Source organism: Copadichromis virginalis, linkage group LG6 (genome assembly GCF_057382275.1).
Source record: "Copadichromis virginalis isolate Kocher_CV1m ecotype Utaka linkage group LG6, C_Virginalis_male_GT1.1, whole genome shotgun sequence".
Taxonomy (NCBI): Eukaryota; Metazoa; Chordata; class Actinopteri; order Cichliformes; family Cichlidae; genus Copadichromis; species Copadichromis virginalis.
This window is the reverse complement of record NC_140623.1, coordinates 10,707,852-10,729,757: the sequence shown is the minus strand read 5'-3', so window position 1 is coordinate 10,729,757 and position 21,906 is coordinate 10,707,852. Positions and strand designations below refer to the sequence as shown.

The 21,906-nt window shown below is 40.2% G+C and overlaps 1 protein-coding gene across 2 annotated transcripts in view; it reads right to left on the bottom strand.

Moving 5' to 3' along the window:
* syngr1b (synaptogyrin 1b) overlaps nt 1-21,906 on the bottom strand; it is a 31,299-nt gene that overhangs the window by 7,572 nt on the left and 1,821 nt on the right. The gene's annotated exons all lie outside the window — the stretch shown is intronic.

Genomic DNA, 21,906 nt, shown 5'->3' with positions numbered 1-21,906 from the left:
ACTAGGCGAGAAGTGTAGTACACCCCGTGTAGTGTCACTAGTTCTTTACAGAGACAACCAACCATTCGTATATCATTGTTTGTCTTTACCAAGATTGTGTCAATCCTTATAATATTTCCATGCTGCTGACTGAGTGTAAATAGCAAGAGAACCATCAATCTGACTTTCCTGCTTTATATTAGAGACGGACCGATCCGATATTACGTATCGGTATCGGTCCGATACTGACGTAAATCACTGGATCGGATATCGGAGAGAAATAAAAAATGTAATCCGATCCATGAAATATAAAAAAGCACCTCACAAAACTTGCTACACGGCGTAACTCGGCTCATAACCGTAGCACGTCGGAGCAGTGTGCTCACGTGATAGAGCGGCTGTGTGTATTTGAAGCCTGCTACCAAACCAGCATTTCATCTCTGAGAAAGTGATCCCAGAGAGAAGTAAAGCAAGTGTGTAAGTTCATCTCTGAATGTTTGTAAAGCATTCCCGCGTTAAGCTTAACAACCAATACCTGGAGCGACTGCCTCTTCTTGCTGCTACTTCAATCGTGAAACTGCTTAACGATCAGCTGATCGGCTTTTCTGTCGCGACTCCGTCTCTCTTGTTTGTTTATTGCCCACTTCGCGCCAGAAAGAGGAAACCAGCAGCTGAACAACAGCAGCACGTTTAAGCTTAATAAGCTGTTGTTAGAATCTATTTAATATTACTTTCTACACCAGGATCTTTTTCTACGTAGCTGATGGCTGGTAACTGTGCAGGGGCGGATCTAGCAAAGTTTAGCCAGGGGGGCTGATAGGGCATGAACAGGGAAAAGGGGGCACAAAGACATACTTTTCTTTCTCATTCTCATTTAAAATGTTGAACTTTTAATAAATAATTATCTGAATCTTACACCCAAAGTCCATTACTGTATATAGTAACTGTTAAGTCTAATATACCCTAGTAAGCTATATTACTTTTTCCTTTGGGAAGATACCATCTGTGCAGTCTGCAGTTCTGTTGAAGCAAGATGTTGAATCTATTTAATATTTCTTGAAAAATAATTGATTTCTGTGCATTTTTTTCACACTGCATCAAATTAAAGTTGATTACGTCGATTAAGCATCATGAGGTGGAGCGTGAGGGGTGGTTCCCTATTTTATTTTATTTTTTGCTGGGAGTTTGCAACCCTATTAGTTAGGTTGCTTAATATTTCTGCTAAGTACTCTTTAAAATACCAGAATAGGGAGGATGGAGCAGGTTTAAGTTTATTAGATTGATCAGTATTGCTGAACTATGAAATATTTTGGGTGCAGTGTATTTTTTACATACAGGTATAACAGAATAGCTTTAATGTTGTTGTTTATTTAAACTTGAGTATGAACCTATACAAAATGCAGCAAGATATTAAAAAAACAGTTTTATTGATTAAAAAACACTATATCGGATTCATATCGGTATCGGCAGATATCCAAATTTATGATATCGGTATCGGACATAAAAAAGTGGTATCGTGCCATCTCTAGTTTATATTTGTGCTCCAGTGCTGCCTTCTATGTTTGCATGTTTTCTGAGTGTTTCATAAAAGCCATTTCCAGGCCATAAAACTCCTACTTGCTGCAGTAGGGTGATATATTTAGACTGACTGGGTAATGAAAAAATAGCTTTAGCTTGGTGTTTTCAGCCCATACTGTCAAAGAAATCCTGCAGTTATCATTTATTAAACATTTCTCGTGTCTTCTTCAAACAGTTTTGCTCACATGCCTCTTTTTTCTGAGAAGCTGGCATTTTGCTGCATTTCTTTACTGCAATTTAACACAACAGCAACACACAAAAGCAAACTTTCTGGTTGTTCCACTTAATGAACATACAGGTGATACGATGCTTGTAATAATGGCTGCATGGTGAGAATCACCTTCTTTGACTTCTAAAACGCATTAAACACAACTGAGCCGCTGCTATTGAGAATGAAACGACAGGAAATAAAAGAAAACCCTTGCGGTAAATCATGAGATGCTGCACATTATATGAGAATGGGTTCTGTTCTGTCTGGCTTGGTGATGCACAGTACAGTAGCTCCACAGGAGACTGTGGAGCTTAGACTTTCAGTAGATCACCAGAGTGTGTCACCTACAGAAATACTGAGGTACAAGTAATGGGCTAAATGGGAAGACCAACACTGAGGAAGCTGAGATCCTTCACTGTGTGCAGCAAAATGATGGATTTTGTGATTGGCAGCAAACTGGACAGTTTTGAAGATGTAATGGAGAGGAGGACACAGACTATTGAGCTATAGTAGCTCAGGTCAACCTTCGCTCTCCACGTGAATCAGTGAGCCTTGGCCGCCCATGACCTTGTTGCTGGTTCACCACTGTTCCTTCCTTACACCATTTTTGATAAATACTGACCACTGCAGACCAGGAACATCACGCAAGAGCTGCAGTTTGGGAGATCCATCCATCCATTTTCTTTCATCCATTATTTCCTGTACATAATCTTGTACGGCATGCCTGCACATGCTTATAATGTTAACCCAAAACAATAGCATTCATTGCTCCTGCACTGCATCTACTACAGAACATCATTTCAATGTCATTTTGGAGGTATTTGCTACTGGCACTGTAATACTGATCTTCTGTAAAGCTGAACATGCTGGAGAGGATTTATCCTTCCTGCAGTAGTCTGTTAAGGTCGAGGCAGGGACCCTGACAGTGATAAAATGGAGCCAAAGAAAGGACAAGGTTACTGTGATAGCATCTGAGCCCTCTCTCCTTTGTCTTTTCCCTTATTTTCCTCTCTGCGTCTGTCTCGCTTTGCCTCAAGGAGCGCACACCCAAAGGGATACAAAATGGAGTCAATAACAGGAGCAGGTTAATAAGATATCATCAAATCCCTCTCTCCTCTTCTCCTTGCTCCTCTTCAGTGCAGTATCACGAAACAATATTCTCATGGCAGCAAATGCAGTACAAACTGTGTAGCATGCTACTTTTAGTTGCTAACAGCAGATCAGACAACTTCATCCAGCTGACAAACCCTCAGACCAAACCTCCCGGGAGCTTTTTCTGTCTGGATAAGAGGCAGAGTGTGTTTATGTTTGTCTGTGTGTGGTCTTTGCTGTGGTGAGTGATGGATTCAGAGGGTATCTCTAAATGTGATCCAGTGTAAAAAGAGAGATAAAAAGCTAGAATTGAACCTTGGGTTGGTGTGTACAGTTTACCCAGCTGTCGTGTCTCTGGGTGTGAGATAAATGACAGCGATACAAAGACTGAATACAAAGCAAAGTGTACCTCCTCTGACAGCCCTGATCATGAAGGCTAGCTACCGGGCCGGGAGGAGACAGGGATGCCAGTCACGGTGGGATTACGGCACAGTTTTTTCTTCAGCTCCTTCCTTTTTTATCTGCTTTTGAGCCCTTCAGCTTCTCTCTACTGTCCGGTCCACGCTTGGGAAACCCCGATTTCATTTGACATTGAGTTCTTGCTTTCTATTAAATTTGACAGACTGGCATTTCTTTTCTCTTTAGATACAATCAGTTAGATTATGTGAAGGACAAAAGTTTAAAATCAAGTCACAATGACTTCATTTTTTATCTGTGGGTTGTGAAGCTTTAACCTATAGCGTCCCACTGATAAAAACAACTGCACTTCTAAGTCGTTTGCATATTTGTCAGACTTTACTTACTTTGTTTCAGATAATCAAACAAATGTTAATAATAGAAAAAGATAACCCAAAGATAAACCTGTCTGACAATGACAAGCAGGCTATAAGATCTCAAAAAGCAACACATCATGCCTCGTGCTTTTTCTAAAGGAAAGGCTGAGGAACAAAGTCAGTGACGTCTGTCGGTCTATAAAGGGTTACAAAGCCATTCCTAAGACTTTGGGACTCCAGCAAACCACAGTGAGAGCCTTTACCCAGCGAGCATAAAGGGAGTAACTTTTATAAATGGCAGGTAATTACAAATGTAACATTTATATCACCTCATCAAACATCAGCAAACACACACGCTGTGTTGCTAGCTTACGATCCAGCCGCCGTATTTCACAGCGAGAGAAAAGAGAGAGAGCGCTAACTCCACTCAAAGACCGGACAGGAGAGGACGAAGGGAGGTTAGATTTAGAGGTAAGGATGCTCAGTCGTATTTGATAAACTGTAAAGTTAAAGCTTACATGTAAGTCCTCGTGTTTTTGAATGTGGCATTGTGTTTCTTCATATTGTGAAACACGCTGCAAATCAATAAGATAAGATAAGATAAGATAAGATAACCTTTATTAGTCCCACACGTGGGAAATTTGTTTTGTCACAGCAGGAAGTGGACAGTGCAAAAGTTATGACGCAAAAATTAGAATACAATAAGAATAAATACAGTACACAACTGTACAGAATAGAATAAAATAAAATACTATATACAGTAGAATAAAATAAAATAAATATACAATAAGATAAAAATAGAATACAAATACAAATACTATATACAACTGAGTAAAAATACAACGATGACAGAAAGGATTATTGCACTTAGTATTATTGCATATGTATGGATGTGTGTGCTTGATCAGTTAAAGTCTTTATTATGGAGTCTGACAGCAGTGGGGAGGAAAGACCTGCGAAATCTCTCCGTCCCACACCGTGGGTGCCGCAGTCTCCCACTGAAGGAGCTGCTCAGTGCTGTCACAGTCTGCTGCATGGGGTGGGAGACGTTGTCCATCAGGGATGACAGCTTAGCCGCCGTTCTCCTGTCACTCACCACCTCCACTGGGTCCAGAGGGCATCCTAGAACAGAGCTGGCCCTTCGGATCACCCTGTTCAGTCTCTGAACAGGGTGATCCGAAGGGCCCGTTGTTTTGTTGAAGCTGGTTCTCCATCTTCTGCCTGTAGCTCTCCTTCCCATTCCTTATCAGTCCCCTCAGCTCTCTCTGCACCCCTTTCAACTCCTCTTTGTCTCTGGATTTGAAGGCCCTCTTCTGCTTGAGGATGGTTTTAATTTCTGGGGTAATCCAAGGTTTGTTGTTGGAGAAACACCGTACAGTCCTGGTAGGTACAGTGTTATCCACACAGAAGTTTATATAGTCAGTAATGCATGTAGTAAGGCTGTCGATGTCCTCACCGTGGTCATCACAAATCACCTCCCACACAGTCGACTCAAAACAATCCTTAAGAGCCTCCTCGCTCTCCTCTGACCATCTCTGTACTGTGCGGGTGGCTGGTGGCACCCTGCGCACTAAGGGCTCATACACAGGGACAAGGTGCACCAGGTTGTGATCAGATCTGCCCAGGGGAGGGAGAGGTGATGAACTGTATGCCTCTTCTGCATTGGCATACAGTAAGTCCAGTGTTTTATTGACTCTGGTTGGGCAGGTCACATACTGGGTGAAGGTGGGCAGTGTGGAGTCCAGTGAGGCATGATTGAAGTCCCCTGATATTATGAGAAGGGCTCTCGGTGATTGTGTTTGCAGTCTGCTGACCACAGAGTGGAGAGAGTCACAGGCTGCATCCGCGTTGGCCGAGGGGGGGACATACGCTGTTATCGCGATAACATGCGAGAACTCCCGGGGCAGGTAGTACGGACGCATGCTGAGACAGAATAACCGTGTTATTTAAAGGTTGTGTGAAAGGACTCTGCAGTATACTGTCAGAGGATGGAAATCTGCCAGGGCAACTCGTGAAACGTCTGCTGACATCTCGTTGAAATCAGTTTTGTAAATTTGCAAAGAGCAGCAGATCAGCTGATCACAGCGTGCACGTCAAGAAAATCTACCGGAGCTCTCAATAGAAATTGTGATTCTTTCCCTCACGTTGAGCCATTCCATCTGATTCCCCCACCTGCTGAATCCCACTTTAACCCCTTCCCTACATGTTTTCCTGTTTAGAGGCAAAGTCACCCTCTACAAGGCAGGCAACAGAAAATAAAGCAATTTTTTTATTTTGCTTCTTTTTCTCTGCTCATGTTCTTCTTATGATTCAAGAGTACCTTTATTAGAAATTAAATTTAGACTGAAATTAAACTTGTATTCCTATCTACTAATATTATTTTATTACAACAATAACTTAGCACAAGGTCCAGTTAGCTTTGCACAAAAGTATGTGGCATTAACGACGGACCCGACCACAGGCTTGTGCTTTTCAGCATCACTTTATTAACACTTTCACGGTTGCACACTTTCACCAACACACGGCTGCAGCTCTACAGCTGCCGCCACACACATCACCAACACCAATACTGCAGGACCCAGTGCAGACTTTAAGCCGGCGAGGCGGGATTGAGGATGGTGCATCCGCCTCCCCTGCAGCGGCACCACAGACCACGCCCCACCACAGAAGACCACGCCCAGCCACAGAGTACAGAGCTGGTAATTTTTCACTTTTACTCGAGTAAAAAAGTTGAATCGGTACTTTAACTTGTACCAGAATATTTTTTGACACAGGTACCTGTACTTCTACTTAAGGACAAAATGTCTGTACTTGTGCCACCTCTGCATGTCAGTGATGCGGCTCTGCACTGTGATGGTGTTAACACTGTGAACAGTCTCACTCGGGTCATAACAAAAGACAAAACAATTGAATCCATGTCCATGAATATGACCATGCACATGTTCATGAGTTATGTTTTTAAATAATGCTTTCATTCCTTCGCAGATCGTGCAGGATTGTATTTCGATGTTTAATAAGCATTTAAGTGGACGGCACAGCAGACTGACACAGAGTCTGGGACAATGACCTGGGTTTATTAAAAATATCTGTCATGGTTTCATCGCATATTTCTATTTTTTGTTCAACAGCAGCTTGTATCAAAAAAAATGTTCCCTGCCTCTGACAAAAAGCCTGAATCCCCAGAATAATGGCCACCGTCTCTTTCACCTACAGTGTTATAGTTTGACAGACTGGTGATGAGCTTATGAGCAATCACCTACCTGAATGAATGGAGAGTACGCACTTAAAACTGACCTTCCCTGGCTGTATTACTTATACTAATAAGCATTAATAAAAGTGATTCAGCAGACTATGTTATGATAAACAGAGTAACACTCATTCATTTTGTTCTACACAGCAACAAAAGCCAAACTCTTATTTCCATTTTAAAGCTCCAGCACAGAGAGAAAGCTGGCATTTAAATCTGCGTCTCGATGGCAAACTCTAACAGTTTGTTACTAAGCATGCGCAACCTTTCTGTTTCCTCGCTCCTCCCTCGGTCCACTTTATGCCACTCTGGATTCTGGCCCATGCCACGCACTCCTCTTTCTGATTAAAGGATGTATGGGGGAGGGCAGTAGCACCTCAAACACCTCAATCCCATCATTCATCTACCTGCAGTTTTTGTTGTTGTCATGATGAAGAACTAAAGGAAGAGATGGTGGGATTGTGAAGGGGATAAGCAAAGAGAAGCATCGGGGGTAGAAGGGGCATGGAGGCGGTGCTATTTTTAGACCGGCTGCATCATTGCTCCCTCCCCCTCGTCTTTTCCCATCTCCCCTCGTTACTGGCCCTGCCTATGCCCACAAGCATTCTTCAGGAAAAAGGAGCACGCTCCGACACACATACTCATGCATACACAGCTCAAATGCACGCACAGTTTGTCCACTGCTTCACAGGGCTGGCTTAACGACTCAGGTCAGAAAATGCGCACACACAAGCATTGCAGCACAAACGCACAGGCATAAGGCCAATCCCATAATGTGGGATATTGTCAGAGCAATAATAACTTTATTTGCTCACTTAGTCTCTTTCCTCTTATAAAAACACCCTGCATGTATTTATTCATTTATTTAATCTCCATGTGACACAACGGATTTGTGGCGCTGGGTTTAAAGCTAAAGAAAAAGTGGCATATTTGCACGTGCAATAAAAATAAAAGACGTGGTGTCCAAAATGATTTCTGATGAGTTTGAAAAAGGCCAAAAACTGCAGGATTCACAACACTTCTGTGTTTCTCTCTTACCTTTGTGTCATCGCCAAAACCAGCACAGTAACTGTTCAAAATGTGTCTGTTTGGAGAAGCGTGAGGATCATTTACACCCTAAATACACAGACTCACCGCCTGGTCTAACTCCCAGCCTGACACATCAACTCTACTCTTCTGGGTCCTCGTGATATTTGTGAAGTACAAACGTGCACACTCTTCTTCTTCTTCTTTTATCTTTTAAAGAGATAAGCGCAGTGTCGCTAACACGCTTACCTGCAGGGTCATCGCTTCTTTGATATAGTAAAGGAAACCATAAAGATTCTTTTGAATCTTTTAAATCAATCTACTTGACTTTTATACATTGATTTGAAGATGCTTTTAAAGCACTAGTCACCAGAACAGCTTATAAGATTTGATGATTTTGTGTCACATGAAGGAATTTACACTTCCACCACCATTTTTTCCATAACAGAAGCCTTCCAGCCTCCCATTCAGGAATCTTTAACTGTCACGTCTCCTCCTTCTGATTAACATACAGGCAATATTACAATGTCTCTGGTTCACCCCTCACCTTCTGTTGACTCAATTCTGTCACATTGCGAGCATGACTGGATTCCACAGTAATCTATGAAGCATGTACAGCTGTGGCCCCTAACTTTTTTTATTTGAATACAGAAGGGAGTCTGAGTATCTGTAACAGGGACAAAAGTACCTGCAGGGCCACAAGTTTTTAGTGATGTGACACACTTTGGATTTGAAATGCTCGGAGAATCTGCACTGGGAAATAAACTCATCGCCAGGGACTCGCGTTCATCTTTCAAACTCTTTTTTTTCTTCTTTCTTTTCCAGCTACAGCTTCAAAGACACAAACACTGAATGCACAAACGCTATTCCTTGAAATATGGATTGGACTCGGCGTGACCTGGTTCACTAAGAAGGAAAACACGCACCATCTTCAGGATCACAATTATATTTGGTATCACATGGCAGGGGGCAGATTGAATTACAAAGCTTTTCTCTCCTGCTTGCAGCGAAAGTCCGACGAGGCTTGTGTAACGATTCGAGCTTGATCCACAAAAACACCCTTAAAAAATGCACAAAAAAATGTGAACTGCACCTAAACATTTCCCGAGAGCTTCGAAACCATAACCAGTGAATAGTGTGACATGGTTTCATATGTGACTTGACTCCTTTGAGTGGGTGTGTGTGCCTGGGTGAGGTGAAGGTACCCCACCCTGCTTAATCTGTAGAGAGATCACAAGGCTTCTGAATGTGGTGAAAGCAGGCACTGTGAAGAATCCCACGTGCTGTCTCTGGTCTTGTGACCATCAGAGGGTCCCTCACAAATTGCCCTTTAGCGATGCTGATTACAAGATGTGTGTGTGTGTGTGTGTGTGTGTGTATGTGTGTGTGTGTGTGTGTGTGTGTGTGTGTGTGTGTGTGCTTCTGAAACGTTGTGCATTTGTGCGTGAAAGCATGTGCTTCCTGAGAATCTCCCTTTGAAATTGCTGCTGTGTCTCTCCATTCAGACCTTCTTTAGAGCTTTAAGCAGAAATTCTGATATTTGCACGTGATTGCAACAATGAAACACACTTACACACAAACACACACCCACAAACCCACAAACCAGCACCCATATCAGCTGCTACCTAGGCCTAAATCAGATCGGTTCAATCGGTCTGCTTGTGAATGATTTAAAGCTGCTGTTGTGCTGGCTGAAAGGCCTTTTGCATCCATTGTTGAGAACCAGACAATTGAGCCGGGCCTCATGTCACCCGGCTATTCACTGTACCTCACAAAATCCTGTACTAGAAGTAGCCATGCACACACAAATGCACAGACCGTGAGTTAGCAACGTGCAGCCTTTTCATAATAATAGCGTGCCCACATTTAAGGAACAAATCCTGTGAAAGTTATCACCTTTGTTGAATCACTCATTCGCTGATTTGAACTTATTTTAGAAATATTTTTACAATTCACACATGTAAAGTTGTAAATTACCACATTTTCATCTATTTTTAAATATAACCAAGTAGTTTAGATGCCTTCAAAATACCAAAAACGAGTAAAACATGAAAGCAACACGTAAGAGCAAAAACAACAGGACATGCATCTTGGTCGCTTGGTTCTGTTTTGGGTAAAATACTCCTTTTTTAAACGTTTGGATCTGTATGATGTCACAGAGAGGAGGATTTTAGCAAAGTTGGCTTAAAGGGGGAAAATTAGATGTATTTTCTTCAGTAAGTGTTTTGTGATTATGAACATATTTTAAAAATACAGGTTCAGAAATAGCTAATAATAATAAGCTAATCCGCTATGTAGTGTATCAGTGGAGCTTATGCTAAGTAGCCATGTGAAGCCATGTGGTGGTTGCCCATCTGGTAAAAGATAACACTTTTATAGAAAAATTCCAGAGTGAATGGGAAGGTCATGATAATATCTGAACATATTATCTTTTGTTCAGGATCCAGCCTTGATCAAATATTTATGCCTGCAGTAAAAATTACATTTTTAAAGGAAAAATATTAAGGATATTAAGGATAATTGTTTACAAGGGATTCTCAGTCAGCCATCATTAATTCATGTTAATTAATGATGAATGGCTATGAGCACACTGTGTTGCAAATAAGCACAGGCTATGTGCACGTGTTCTCTGTGGAAACTGTATTAGATGAAGGCGAGGCAGCACAAAAACATGGCTATGTTATGATGCAGAAGCCATGAGAAACCTGGCTGAGAGGCCTGGCTGGGGTCTTGGAGGTCTGAGAGGTTGTTCTGCAGATAAATCCTAAGAGCTCAGGTGGAGCTCCAACATCTAAGCCTGAGCAATCTGGTGCTAATGGTTACTGCTGTTCTGCTACAGTATGTGCATACGTGTGCACACTGCAGCCATTTTTTCCCCCTGCATGCTACAGGCAGTAAATCCGTCCATCGATTTTTATTAACCACTTATCCAGTTCGGGGTTGCATGCTGGAGCCTTTCCCAGCTGTCACAGGGCCAATGCCATGGGAAAATAAGTTGAGAAAAGTCAATTTTAAGGTTAAGGCTGTGCAAACAAAACACACCAACTAGGGCAGAGCAATATGGCCAAAAATATTTATCACGATATACATTTGAAAATTTGTGATAATGATATAACTGACGATATAATTGACACTAGACAAAATACTTTACAACTCCACAACTTTATTAGTGCAAAAACCCCATCAATGTATTTTCACTTAAACAAGCAGCTGTTTTTTATGTGCATTAAAGTTATATAAAAATGTAACAGTGAAAATGCAAATGCCTTGCTGACAGTTTAACCAAAAGGCATTTCCAGTGGAAATTGGCCGACATATCCTCAGCATAACCATGTATAATATCCACAAAACTTAAAAAGAGGTTATACACACACAATATGGTAATATTATGTTGAAGCACAGTACGTATCACTCCGCGAGGCTCCAGCCTACGATAGCTGTAATGCTCCGACAATCCATCAAGCAGAGCGTAGCTTCGCACTAAAACATTTTTTGACAGATTTTCGAGCGCCGTGTACCACATAAAATCGGTTCAAGGTCAGTAAGCACAATCAGAATTCATACATAAGGCACACCGGATTATAAGGGGCACTGTCGATTTTTCAGAAAATCAAAGGATTGATTTTAAGTGTGCCGAGTTTACCGAAAAACACTGTAATAACAACAGCCCGCTTGCATGCTCTACCAAAACTGTGCTTTGGTGTGTATCTGACAGACGAAAGCTAAACCAGTTCCACACCAGTGAAGTTGCAGCATTTTACAAACCAATTCTGGTTCATCCGTTTCATTCAACGATCCGCTTTCGCCCTTCTCATTCTCCGTCGCCGCCATGCTTTTTCCGCCATGTGTGTATGAAAACAAAGGCACTGCGCATGCGCGTTTTACCCATATTCTATGGCGATATTTCATTTTCTTATCGTTGCCTAACATTATACTGGTATTACTGTGAACAGTATGATATAACCCAGCTCTAACACCAGCCCATCAAAACAGGTAGAAAAAGAAATAAGGGTAGAACAATTTGTTTCTCATGACGCGTTCTAGACTATTAGGATGTGCAGGTCCTCTGAAGTGAGACAGCATTTTATCAATAGGTAGATACAGATCGAGGTCAGAACTAGACACAAGTGTCCAAACAGTTGTCTAATGAGTAAAAAAGAACTTGAGATAAAAGCTTACATGTGGCCTATTTTGAACCTCGGCACACCCGACCAATCACTGTGTTTCATTTATGTTACATGTTGTTTAGAGAAACTGTCAGAAGCAAAGGAACGTGGGGAACGTGTTGACTCTGAGACAGTAAGTGTAAAGCTTTCTAACATCAATGCCTTTGGATTTATGCCATTCTTTTGACATATAGGTAGTAATTAAAATATGGACTAAGGAAAAAGAAACATTTCAGCAGCACATCACCAGTATCTGACGTGTGTGCTGTGCTCTCAGTGACATTAATATATTATCTAATTGCAAAAACGGAGGAAATTTCCATTATTGCTTACCATAATGATGTAAGTACAGATAAAGAAGACAGCACTGTTGATGCAATCAGATCGTCCCAGAAAGAACATGTTCATTTCTGCAAATTCTTGCCTTTTATGTGCTTCAGAGCTTTTATCTGCTCTGAAGAGAACAAACCAAAGCGAATGCAGTGAATGATCAGTAAAAGTAAGTTATGACAGTGGGAAGTGAGCAGAGCTATCTGCTGCATAATACAGGATCACTGCTGGAGGATATTACATCCTCTGTGTGTGTGTGTGTGTGTGTGTGTGTGTGTGTGTGTGTGTGTGTGTGTGTGTGTGTGTGTGGGCTTATTGTCTGCTGCAGAATGTCAGCCCAGACTGGGGATACCTGATTGCTGCTGTCACCATGGCAGCAGCTGCTCATGTAATGAGAGAGAGAGTGAGAGAGACAGGAGACCTTGTCAAAGTACAATTCAAGGAGAGCCACTGCAGTACCAAGGGTACACAATGAGACAGACAGAAACACAAGTTTGGGGCATTATTATCTCGTTTCCATTTGAAATGTGGTGGCAGTCAGTGAGAACATGACCAGACGAGCCCAGAAAACAAGCATGTATCAGTGCAAGAAAACAGACGGTCCCTCAATCTTGTAAAGCCAAGCATAACAGAATCAAGGGAAAGTAGCACTGCAATCTGGTACGGGTGCTCATTCAGTTACAGGCCTGCTTTTTACGTTTTTTTAATGGCAACAGCAAGTGAAACTGAAAGGGCAATTTTGTAGTGTGTTCAGCCAGTCCACAGACAAGGAACAAAGATGGCTGTAGCCAAAGAGATTTGAAGTCTTATCTTAATGATTCAAGTTACGAGAGTTTACTCTCTTTTCTCATATGAGTTGCAAGGGAAACCGTGATCAGGTATTTGCATGAAGCAAAATGCTCCAAAAGTCACCAACACAAATAGCAAGGGTGTGAGGCCCAGTGGCTACAAAGGGCCACGCCTTAACAACAGGAACTATAAATCTTAAGAATAATTAACAATATATACTTCAACCCTCTATAAGGTTATCACTAATGGGAAAAATAACCATAGAGACCAAAAGTGTTTTTGTACCATTCTGTAAATACATTTATTTCTGATGTAAAGTTGGACACACAGGAATCTATTGAAAGTGACTTGCTTTTGGAGCCAGCCTGCATTATATGACACTAACTACATCAATGTACTGCACTATGATGATATACCCAAATAAAGTAGGGTTCAGCCTGCTCATGAACTATTCATGCTGAATTGAATCTCAACCAATCACCAAACTGAAAACGATCAGTTGGTTAAGTTAGAAGATGATTCATTTTTTCAGGCTTTATTTACCTGTGAACACAAGCAGTACAGGTACCCAGCGGTACCCTTTTCAGTACTTTACACACCACAACAGCTGCTGGTTACTGCCTGGCACTGTCTGTGATGCTGACGTCACTGTCACAGTGCTTGCACACTGCAGTATTTAAATGGTAGTGTGAGACAATTGTTGGTTATGTTTACATACTAAGGTTTTGTGTGTGTTTACAGTATACCATGCTGATATGACATTTCAGCGCTGCGAAACAAATGCTAAAAGTTAAAACGTCAACAGCACAGTGTCAAAAAGCCGTTTCTCTGACAACAGCTTTTCATCATCATCATTACCATTCCTGGGTTCACCTTCTTAACAGGCACGTTGATGTTACCTGCCGGTCTTTCAAATACGGTACACTTTGCAGCTTTCAGACATACTTTGTATTTGACCAGATGTTTCTTCAGATTAGATGTGTTCCCACGTTCAGCTTCTTATTTTACACTACAGATGTTACATTTTCCAACTGTTTTAGCATTGGATGCATGCTAATAATTAGGTCCAAACAGAGATTTATAACAAACAAAACTTTCCACTACACTGCGATTTCAAATATATAGCAGTCAGAAAAAGAATCACCCACAATCAGTCACAGCAGACGGCTGTCCCTCCCTGAGCCTGGTTCTGCTGGAGGTTTCTTCCTGTTAAAGGGAGTTTTTCCTTCCCACTGTTGCCAAGTACTTGCTAATGGTTCTGTTTTTTTAGGGTCTTAACCTGACAGTACACTGAGGCAACTATGGGTGTGATTATATAAATAAGAAATATCCATCCATCCATTCGCTTCCACTTATCCTTTTCAGGGTCGCGGGGGGCGCTGGAGCCTATCCCAGCTGTCATAGGGCGAGAGGCAGGGTACACCCTGGACAGGTCGCCAGTCTGTCGCAGGGTGAGAAATAAGAAATAAGTGAACTGAATTTAATAATAAGATCTATCTCAACCGCAGTAAGAAGTTATATCAGTGGGGAGTTTAGGATGCTTGGCTGGCCAAAAAGCTGAGTAATTTGAATGATGTATAATAAACATTATTTGACAGGGCTTTAGGTTTTATGAATATTTAATGCAAACATCTGCAGACTTTATGTTCACAATTTCTACTACAGTCACATTAAGGCAGTCAAACAACATAAAAATGCAACTTGCTTCTTAAAATAGCTTTCGAACAACATCTGAATTTTGACATGTAGGTGCTGACACACTGTGGGTGTGTGAGTAACCAGGAGATGACGGAATGCCCTGCACTGCAACGGGTTTGTGCTGGTGACATAAAATAGTTACTCATCAAGCACAAAATCTCTTGACCTCTGCAATGCTAATCACCATCATGGCTAAATTTAAAACATTATCCAACGCTATTTACGTAAGAGTGTTTTAATTACAGAGCAAATATCAGGACAGAAGAATTTTCCACAGCAGCTCATAGTTTATGTCCACTTTTAGATAGGATTCACCATGCTGGGAATGTCAGGTCTTTGGCTAAATGCTCTTTGGGAATCACATTGTTGGTGCAGACGTGCTATTTTATGTCAGTGAGACTCTTATCTTTAGCGTTTTTTTTACATTCTACTAAAGACATGGAGGGAAAAATATGTATCTTTGGGAGGCTGCTAGTAACATAATGTCTAAATATACCCTTTAAAATAGGTTCGTTCTTAGGTTGTTTGTTATGTGCAGGCTGGGTTATCCCTTGAGTTTGGGGCCTTTTTTGTGCTTGAATGATTCCTAGGTCAGTGTTAAGTGGTTTAACATGCAGTCACAAAAATGAACCGACTGGACTGTGAATGTGTAAAAATGTAAAAAAAACAAAAACACTTTATAACCTTCAGAAAGCCTTAAGAACTATTTCTTGAGACCCCTTTAAAAAATGACAAGAAACTGGATTCTTGGAAGCAAATACTTTAGGCCAGGCTGAAATAAGTAACATTATTAGCAGTTTTCAAGCCAGCTGTGTCTAATAGTTTGACTTTTAAAGACATGTTTATATTTAAAATAATCATGCCTATACGTATATATGTCTCTATGTTACTGTATTTTTGTCTTTTTTGAGAGTTAAATTGTGAACTTTAATCAGTGTTTTCATCCACAGGGCAGACAGAAGTTCTACTTTGGGCATGTTGACTTCTGAAAATAAAAATGCTTCTTTAGCACAGTCGAGCACAACACAGAACTAAACAGCATATTTAGGTGTATAGTGATGTGATGCTTTATGTTACCCCTGCGATAACCTGAATCCTTGAACAGCAGCAGAATTCAAGGAACTTCACTCAAGGGATCGATCCAAGTTTTGAAAGTAATTCTCTTTTATGCACAGATCAAAGTAGAACCACAGGCAAACAATGTCATGTTTACTTTGTGAGTCAGGTTGACCCTGTTCAGCTTACTTAAATCCAAATATTTTCATTTCCTCAATTAGAAAATTATCACGTCCACGTTACTCTCCCTGCACCTGTCACTGTGTTCGCTGTTCTTCTTTTCACCATTCAATACTCTCGTAACTAAAATCCGGCGCTGATTCTCTGAGGCGGACACACACGTCATTATCACCTCCACATTCAGCCCTCATGAGTCAGAACAAGTGGGAGATGGATGGAAAAGAGAGGGCAGAGAATCCTCGACCAACATTCATAAACTTTTCTCTTTCTTACTCATTCATTCTGGTCTCCTCTCTCTCATACGCTCTTCTGTGACGTCGCCCATCAACAAATGTTTAAAGGAGAAATTCAATCACGTAAAGTGTCTACCCTTGCTCTGTGGGTGATGCTAACTTCATCGTTTTTAATGTTTGTGTTTCATGCAAAAGTCACTTTAGTGACTGTATTGGAGATCTCCATCCCAGGCGACCTAATCGCACAATAATTTACCTATCCTAGTTTGTTTCAACAATGATTTTCAGCTGTAAAACGTAATGACAGACCATTACCAGGATAATAACAGGTAAATTCAGTTTAACGGTTGGTTGTAATGGAACTTAAATCTGCAGCTGAGGACTCCTCAAAGTAAAGACAAAAGGAAATAAGAAACAGAGGAACAGAGGAAAACCTTCCAGAAAGACGAGGTAATGCTGGATCCAGGGTGTTCCTGTTGTCACTACTCAGTTGCTGACTAAAAAGAAAAAATTATGCTCCAAAGTGTAGATATCGTTGATGTTTTGAGAGTCTCAGTATCTGAATAAATCAGAGCAATCCCTTTCATGAAATGATAGATCTGTGTCTTTGTTTTTCCCCTCACCAAAGTAAACCAGAAGACTAAGAAGACTTTTCATTGGAACAAACGTTTCGTCACTCATCCAAGTGACTTCTTAAGTCTCAGCTGAATGCAGGTTTCCCCAACGGCATAAATGGTACATTTGCATAATGACTTCCTTACCTGGATGAATTAGTACATTTGAGCCTAACAAACACCACCAATTCAGTGGTTCAGGTATGTAGATGACACCTGGGTAAAAATGTCAGGATGTACCATAATTGACTGATTACAGTAACTCAGTAGACATCAAGTTTGCCTGGAAGGATATGACAGGCTAGACTTGTTAGACTGTGAGATTTCCATCAGTAACGGAGGACATTTAAAAGTTAATGTGTACCATAAACAAATGTTCACGGATCAGAATTTAAGGTTTGACTCTTATCATCCACTGAAGCACAAACTGGGTGTCATCAGTATGCTACAACACAGAGCGAACACCATCGCCACAGATACAGCGGCCCTGAGTAAGTGTGGTTATCCCAGCTGGGAAGGCACCTAAAGAAAGCTCCAGGTGATCCAGACAAGAAAAAGCTGAAAACCCTTAGTGATGATCTCTTCCATGTCAGGAGTATCAGAAGAACTGAGACGCATTTTTTATAAACAATCTGCCTGTGTGGCTTTCAAACACCAAAACACGCTGCGCCAAAAATTGGTCCACCCCAGGGATCGGGTCCCTCGACACAAACAGAGTAACATAGTGTACGCTGTTAATCGCCAGGACGATTGCCAGGATTTATACATCAGAAAAAACAAACAACCTCTGGCGAAGCGGATGGCACAACACATAAGAGCTAACTCGTCAGGCCAGGACCCCGCAGTCTACTTACACCTACAGGCCAGTAGCCACTCAAGACCATCTCTGAATTGAGGAGGGGGCCTAAGGGTACATCTTTCGCCATCTTACAATGCTGTGACTGCAGCCATTCCCCAACTCTCTGTGAGTGGCACTCATGGCCATTGATCAGTGGTTGTTGATCAGTCTTCATGAAGATTTGCATATTAATGATCATGAAACTGACCTACAGCCCATAGTTCGTTAGTAGTGCTAGTTTCAGTCATTATGCAAATGTACCGTTTATAAGGTTGGGGAAACCTGCGACTGAAAAATTCTCTTGGATGAGTGGAAAAACCGTTCTCCCACTGAAAACACTACGTCCAGATAAACAGAATCAACTTTCTGGCATTATCATTTTACCTGGTTTGCTCTTACCTCTACATTACAAACAGACATTAAATTTTACAGAATGGGATCTTAAATACTGTTCATCACTATAATGGACTTGCAGGAAAGTGCTAAGAAGTGCTTGACCTTTAAGCGATGTTCACATTGGAAGGGACAAAGTTTCATTATTGCTGAGCATGGCCTGCTACACTGTCAATGAATTGCTAACAAAATATTGTTAAATCCTCTGAGGTTGAAGATGTTAACTTCTATCTTTCGGATGCAAGCAAAAAGCACTTTTCTGGAAGAAAAAGCTTTGACACGTCCATTAAATTCATTGATGTTCTTTGTCTCCTGATTGCCAGAACGTAGGAGAACAAGTTTAACAAGAACATGATATGTAGCACAAGGATAGGGTCAGAGGTGACAAAAGCACAGACATCCTTTATTTAAGTAGTATAGATACTAGTATCAAAAATACTCTGGTAGAAGATGAAGTACCAATTCAACTTCTTTACTCAAGTAAAATAAAAAAGTATAGTTCTGAAATGTACTCAAAGCAAGAAAGTAAAAAGTAGCTCTTTGAAGGACATTACTACCAGCTATTCTTTTGTGAAGGACCTGGCACTTTGGGGTTATTGGAATGTGTGTGCACTGTTAGACATAAGATGCATAAATTATGTATTTTTGGTTATTTAATATCTTTCTATGCAATAATCCACAGTAATGGATATACTAACAGGATTGTCACATCACTGGATGTTTGGCATGCAGTGATGTGAAACAATATCTTCTCTTAAATGAGTCAAACCTAAAGAAACGAGGCTGTTTTGACAATCTCAGGAGTAGAAAGTAGATATTTGTGGAAAAAAATGCATGTTTGTTACATGTTTGTTACGTCTTACGTGCTTCATATTATCCATCAGTTTGTGTGTGTTTTACAAATATGGAAGCATATGACCCACTGAAGTCTTGGAAAAAGCTGAAACTTTATTTGTTTGCATGTGTCAGTTTTTAACTTCCATTGAAAGTGTGCCTTTTCACAATAAGAGCCACAACAGCTACACTATTGGGACATCTAGTATATGAACTAAGGAAGTCTCCTTTAAAGTGGTGAATGTTATAGTCTCCTCCCCCACAGACTGCTGCAGGCTCAATATGATACGATACATCACAAGCTAGGCTATGCCTGTTACTATGGCGACATGCTGCTGCTCTGATGACACCTCTGGACAGGGGATGTGGTGAAGAGTCATAAAGACACTCCATACCTGTAGAGTGTTGTCTTAGTGTCACTTAAGATGTCGCGGTAGTGTCAAATCAATAGAAAATTATAAATGTGTAAGAAAATCACTGCTGAAGCGATCTGTCACCTAAAAATGATCTTGAAAACATTTTTGAGGACCATAAAACTCTTCATTAAGACATTTAAACATGTGCTGTTTTGGTTTCTACTTTTAAGATTTTGAGTACTGAATGCTTGAAGAAACAACTTCAACCATTTAACCCCAACTATGTAACTTGAACATTAATAAACAGTCACATAACAGTAAAATGTATTGTTTAAATATACGATTTAACCCCCTTTGTAGCGCAGTAATTTAGTTAATTGAAATAGTAATAATAATATAAAGATTAAGAAATGAAGATAAAAAATAAAAAAGGAAAAAACTGCAACCCTAGATAATAAATACAGATTTTATAACTACAAATATCTACTGAGTTGTGCCATATACTTTCAACATAAAACCTTAAAACTCTCAAAAAAGGTGAAATAGCAGTGATCAGATTGTGCCATATTAAAATATGCTTTCCCTACGTGACTAAAAAAATATTCCTGCATACAGATGAATTTACAGCACAACATGTGTCATATGTTTAGAAAAATTCAGTGAAAGAAATGTAACTGCCAGGTTTACTAATATAAATGATACACAAAGTACGTCATCATATTAGTATACCTCGTATACAGCCAAAAATCTGACCTCACAACTAAGCTTTACAATGATTAAATTCATGATTTACAGACATATCACATCACTAGCCACTGGCCTTGTTATTTAAGGCTAACGGGTTAATAAACTCGGTTTATGTCACCACAAACTATGCATTTTCTTTGTATTTCTAATTATACAAAGAAAGTTTATGGCACTTTCAGGCAACAGAAACTTTTTCATTTATAATTTTTTAAAGAGGAAAACCTTAGCTCCCACTTTAGTGTCAGGACTGTACAATACAATACAAACCTTACCTTAGGTTTATATAGTTATAAGCATAATGTATTGACGCAACACTGGTCACTGACATTATATAACTGCTTACATTTTAGCTCTGAAAGCAACCTGTGGCTCTTAAGATGAAACTAAAATTTGAGAACCTGACTGACGCTAAAGTTCAGACTTTACGCTACAAAGGAAACACAATGAAATTTTAACTTTTTAACACTATAAAATCTTTGCAAGTGTTTTCTCTTAACCAACTGGTGCCTCAACAGAGACAAAATCAGTACAGTGAAAATATAGAGATGCAGGTAATACAGGAACAAAAAATCTGTTAGTCAGGCTTTTAAAGGCTATCCCGAGCTGCAGAGCGCCAAGGCTTAGTGGCACATTAGAGAAAATAGTCCCTTGTAATTTTATGTTACTGTGCAAAAGTCTTGAAGCACCTCTCATTTCTTCTTATTTTGTTTCCAAGCAGCTACACTTTCTTGTGATATTTTAAAACGCTCTTGAACAATGGTGCTCCAGACTTTCTGAGTCTTTCATTGCACAGTGGCTGCTTTTTCACTTATTTTCAGAGGAATGTTTCTTGTGTTTGTTAAGCCAATTATCACTGACCTGTGAATCAGCACAGTGTCTACACATAACACATAACTGAGGGGAAAAAACAATTTTAAATTGTATTTTTTGGCAGAAACACAAAATTTGTTCCCATTTCTTTAGTTGCGTCTACAAAAAAATGATGCCAAATATAACACAGCTTAACAGACATAAACTAGTATTTTAGCACCACCACCACCCATTCAGTTACTTTCATTAACGGACAAAATCCCAAAACTCCAATCATGTCTTCCTACAACCTTTTGTTGTGGCTGTAGCCAACCTGTTGCGAGCACACAACTTCTAGCTGGCTAATACATCACATAAACATTCTTACTGATGTAAACTAAGAGAAATAATAACTAAAGGTAAGATGTTCTCCCAGTAGGTTGTTACCTTCAGGTAATCCCAACAACTGTGGTCAGGAAGTGCCTTTAGTAACGCGTAAGATAATTTGAATGAGTGCTAGATTAAAAAAAACTACAACTCATTTTTCTTATTAAAAAATATTGAAGTACACCTTTCCACATCCTTTCCTGTTTTTGCATAAAACAAGGAGACATCAAAAAGTTATTATTAAAACAAATAATAATATGCTCTTTGTAATAGATTGCACTGTTGTCAAAAATCAATCGTATAGTTCAAAATCTAAAACAACAACGTCTTGCTGAGTCGAGGAGTACTATCTGTTAACTTATTGTCCAAATATGTTAAAAATAACAAAAATATGAGTTGTTCTGAACAATATACCCATTGTCCAAAGTCTGAAACATCTCTGATATACAGCAATCTTCCTTGAAAGCTTACAACAGCTACACTATTGGGACTGCTGGGCCTAACCTTTGCACTGCTGCCTTTTGTTGAAAAAAATGTTTTAAAAAGTGCAATAATGCCTTCCTAATTGCTGCACATCACCAAATGTTCAT